The sequence below is a fragment of the Malania oleifera genome, chromosome 3, assembly GCF_029873635.1.
Source record: "Malania oleifera isolate guangnan ecotype guangnan chromosome 3, ASM2987363v1, whole genome shotgun sequence".
Taxonomy (NCBI): domain Eukaryota; kingdom Viridiplantae; phylum Streptophyta; class Magnoliopsida; order Santalales; family Ximeniaceae; genus Malania; species Malania oleifera.
Genome location: NC_080419.1, coordinates 102,378,401 through 102,383,786, shown reverse-complemented (window position 1 = coordinate 102,383,786; position 5,386 = coordinate 102,378,401).

The following is a 5,386-nucleotide window of genomic DNA, read 5'->3' as shown; positions in this document are numbered from 1 at the left end:
AGTTTTTCATTCTAAAAATATAGAGTGCTTAAGGTCAGTCTAAGGTCATTGTAGAGAGCTTTATATTAAATATAATGATATGCATGCACAATTTAAACCTATAACACTACAACTGAAAAATAACATAAGTCTTCAAGCTTTGCTCTTATGATGTTCACGGAATACGCCAATTGATGTGAGCGTGTAAGTACTTCTTGGCTTCCATTTTGCAACGGTTATTTGTGCTTGCTGGAACATAAACATATTCAAATACCTAACGCATAAATGAGATGTTGTGCTTTGTCATTATTAAAACAGAATAGGACTTAAAAAGTCAACACTCTCTCTCGAGTTGCTCCCAAAAGGGTGCGGTGACATTTTTGTTGGCTGGATTCTTCATAGGAACCATTAGATATGGTGATGTGGAATTTAAAGAGGAAAAAAAAAAATATTAGAGGCAAAGTAGTCCCATCGGGCATGCCAAAATTTTGTAACGACAAATTTGTGCCTTGAAAATTAAAGTAAAAAAATTAAAACAAATATTTAATCTTGTACTTGACTAAAAAAATTGGTATAATCTCTATGTTTTTTTACAATAAAGTAAAATATCCTCTGGTTCAAAAGTAAATATGTTGATTTGAGAGCTCAATGGGTGCATTCTCGAACAAAATAATGGTGGGTCCTCCAAATGATCAATTTATTGATCTGTAGAAGTTGGGTTTGTTTAATCTTGAATCAATTTGACAAGATCTGTTGATTTGAGAGCTCGAGTTGTTTCTCAATGAGTTAATGATAGATCTTTCAAACGATCAGTTTTGCAATCTACGAAAGTTAGGTTTGCTTGATCTTGGATCAATTTAACAAGATCTATTGATTTGATGAAGCTAACAATTTATTGGAAAATGGATCCGTATCCAATTTTTGTAAATGTGAGTCTAGTCACAAGCAGTGGATGCTTGGAAGAAAAATCAATTGTTGATATTGACGAGAATTTCAATATTCTTCAATTTCCAAGGTTGCTGGAGAGTGAAAGCTTGGTCCTTGAACTTTGTGTTGTCTTTTCCTTCTTTTCCTTTCTCCAAGCCAAGCCCCTTCTTTTTTCTTTATTTATTTATTTGTCTTGGGGATCCCCTCTTGGGAAGCCAACCCAAGAGGTTATAGGTTAAATCCCATGTGCTCCTATGTCTTGTCATATATATCCTTGTATATGGAGCTTGGGCTAATGGGCTAGCTAATCATATTTTAATTGATTAAATCCATGTTCCTTTCTTAAGCCCACCATTCATAAGGCCCAATGTAAATTTTTTAATTAATTTGAGCCTATTAATATTAGCCAAATATTTATGTATTTTTCTGTTTTCTACCAAAGAGAAGCATATTTTTAGAAGATTACAAGAAAAATGTAATGAGTTTTTAAACATGTTTTCCCCATCTGCATGTGAGCATTGTTGATTTTTTAAAAGGATGCAATTTTTGAATGAATTTCAAAAAATTAGTCCTTTTTCTATAAATATGAAAATAAAATATCCACATCTTTGAAAATATTGAAAAATGAACGATCCAAACATTCCCTTAGCATTAACCGTGGAAGAGTAAAAAAAAAAAAAAACCCAACAACTATAAACTATATAACAGCAAACTACGTTAATGGACCGGGCCGTGATTTAAAAAATAATGTGCGTGAATGGGCTTCTGGGCCAGCTTGCTCCGATTAAATTGACCCAAGGTTTTTTAAATAATAACAGTCCGGTTAGGGGAAATGCATGGATTGGGCTTTTAAGTCAAGCCATGTGATAGGGATAGGTTCGGCCCACTCTCAAAGATTAGGTTGGGCTTGACCTATTTACATGTTGTTCAATGTTCGTTCGTATATTGTTAAAATTGAATCCATAGTGTAGTGGGTATTAAGATACTCTCTCACGTTTTGATTAACAAGGTAGGGCACATGCATTGCATGTGGATTAGATTTTACATGTTATAAATTATAATATCTAAGTTCATAATTTTTTAAAATTTTTTTTGCTAAGAATAATCAAATACGATAAGTAATTTTGCAATTTTTAACAAACTCCTTTAATGCAATGCAGATGGAAGTGGCCAAAAAATGAGACTCAAACCTGCACAAGGTGCTTGCTAGCATGAGTTTTCTTTTATTTATTTTTTTCATTGCGTTAAATAGTGACCCATTTATCGATTAATATATTTTGTCATGTCAAATGAAAAAATATATATATTGGACTTAACGTAAAACTAAATCAAATATTATCCCATGCACAAACATAATTGTAGAAAGTTAAAATAAAAGATACTTTGATGTTTCAAAATGTTACAAACCTCCCTTCAAAGAACTTGTCTTTTAATAAAATATAAGGAAAATTTTGTATTTTTTTGACAAATCTCAAAAGATGTTCCTGAAAAATTTCCACTTTCAGGAGAGGTCGCTGAAATTTTTGCAATCTCAAGGGAAGTCAGTATTTTTTTTGCCAAAACTTCAGGAGAGCCTGGAGAGGTCAACATCTTTTGTCTAAAAAATTAAAACATGACCATTGGGAGAAGTTTCTTTAAATTGCACAAAGATATGAAATTTAAGTTAGAATTAAATGTAAAAATAAAAAATTAAAATTTGAGTATGTACGAATCTGAACTTAAATTTTGAGAATGCATTCTTAGATTACAGGAGCTCCTTTATAAGCAAAAATGAAATTGAAGGATAATCCCACTTGGGCTTCCATAAAAGATGGTTGGGCTGAAATTTGAAAGGTTAAGAACCCAACAGACAATGGAAGAAAGGTCTCATTGCAAGTTAAAATTTGGGTTTTAATACAAGTGTCATTTTTAATTAATATAAGGGTGTAAGTGAAGCATTATATATTTTGCCACTTTGAGTACAACCAAAAATTTGCCTTAAATCTTTTATAAGTAGTTTGGTGTTGCATCAATGAGTTTTAAAAAAATAATTATGAAAAGTATTAGTAATGTTAATTAAAAATGAACAAAAATAATAATTATATATATATATATATATATATATTTAAAGTCATCAACTTTGGATTCGTCTATTTAGATTAGAAATGGTCATAACATAAAAATTTAATAACTTAAAAATAAGATGTATTACCATCATAAAGTAATTGGCAATGCAAACAATTTTATGAACAAAGACTACTTTCAAGTTTCATTTAAAAAATAATAATTTCTATTTTATCATATTCAATATTAGATGAAATTACACAAGATTTTGTATGATTAATTTTTTTTTCTAAGTCATTAAATTTATACACAATTGTTGTTTTCTCACCTCTCATGGGAGGTTGAGGGTTCTTGCCCAAGGAGGTTCTCCCTATTAGGGACAGTCAGTTCAAAATAATAGGAAAAAATCAATTCATAATTTGAACTTTGCCATTGAGAAATTAAAGGACATATCCATTTTAAAAAATTAAAAACTATTTAAAACAAAAGCAAATGCCATAAGTGACACCAATAACAAAGGATTGTTTGGTGTCATTGTCAAAAACTATGGAAACAAAAATCAAACACTAAATTTAAAAAGTAGGTTCCATGGATCTGCTTTGAGTTCTTATATTTTTGCTTTAGTGATGAATCAATTGACTAAAAGTATTCAAAATGATGTTCCATGGTGTATGTTGTTCGCACATGATATTGTATTAATTGACGACACTAAGGACGAAGTAGAGGCTGAATTAGAATTATGGAGAAAAGTTTTGGAATCTAGAGGTTTTAAGATAAGTAGAAATAAGACAGAATATATGAAATGTAATTTTAGTAATGATAAGAGGAATATTGGGGACAAAGTTAAACTTGATGATGAAGAAATATATAGCACTTGTAGATTTCGATACCTTGGATCTATTATGCAAGCTGAAGGAAAAATTGAAGATGATGTAATGTATAAAGTTAAAACAGGTTAGGTAAAATGGAAAAGTGCTTCAAGTGTGCTCTGTAATCGTAGAATACCCTTAAAATTAAAAAGGAAGTTATATAGGATAGCTATAAGACTAGCTATATATGCTATATGGATCAGAATGTTTGGCGACAAAGAAACATAATATCCAAAAAGTAAAAGTTGCCGAAATGAGAATGTTTAGATAAATGAGTGGTGTCGCGACGTCCCGGCCTAGAGAACCAATCTCTGGTTAAAAATGGGTTCGGCTTGCGAACTGGGAAAAAAGAATATGTATTTTGAAAATGTGAATTTTCGTGGAAAACGATGTGTGGTGGAGTTGCAACTAACCTTTTGAAGTGTGATTAGAACACTTGATTGCTACCCCGTTAGGGGTAGAATCGGTCTACGTCACCAAAGTCAGGCTCGGGAGTATGGTTACGCAAGGGGAAGGTATTAGCACCCCCTACACGCCCGTTCTTACGAACGGTACCTGATTAATAAAGAGTTTTCCCAAAATAAATGAAATAAGCCTTTAAAGATTACTCCCTTTCAAAAGTCAAAAAAAAATGAAAATACTATATAGGTATTCCCTCATAACTGGGGCAATCCAATACCTCAAAGAGCCAATGCTCTTGGTCGTAATCATCGGGAAGGAAAATCGAAAATAGGATACAAAATACGCTCCCGGAGATTTTGAAATCTATAGGTTTTTTTAAAGTATCAAAAATACTATTTCAGGAGGTTTTTCAAATTTGTTTGGGATTGGAATGATTTTTTTCTTGCGCCTAAAAAGATATTTTTGTGATTTTTCCTAAGTGTGAAAATGATTTTTGTGATTTTTCCCGAACTTTCAAAATAACACAAATGAAATCAGTTGTAATCAAAATGTGAAAATATTTTTGGAATTTTTGAAAATTTCATGATTTCTGTGAATTTTATGGATACAACAATAATATACAAGCGAAATGGAGAAAATCGGGGTGAATTAGTTCGGGAATGGTGAGCCGGTCAAACGTTGACCAGTTTGGGGGAAAACCAGTTTAAGGTCTTGGTCGAGACCATTGATTTTTCGGGGTTTTCCAATGTTCTTCCAAATACAACAGAATTTAAGACAACAATCATGAAAGTCATAGTTTTAAAGACATGACTTTAGAATGTATTTTTGAAAATTTTGAATGTAAGGAAACAGATCTAACCTTTGCCAAACATGTTGGAAACTTTCTTGGATTTTCTTCAAAAATTTTCAAATGTAAATAAGTTTCAAAGCCTTAAAAATTTTTGAATTTTCTTTGACAATTTTTTTTAAAATTTTTGTGTCTTTTGTGAAATTTCTTTTTTTATTTTTTATGAGTTAAAAAGAAGCCATTTAAAATAAAATGAGAAATGAAATAGAATCAAATAAACCAGCAGAGGTCGGTTCGGGAAAGAGGGGTGGAGATGTAACATAGGAAGAGAAAGTTCATTGGTTTTACCTATCATCTTTTTCTCCTCTGGTCTTCTTCT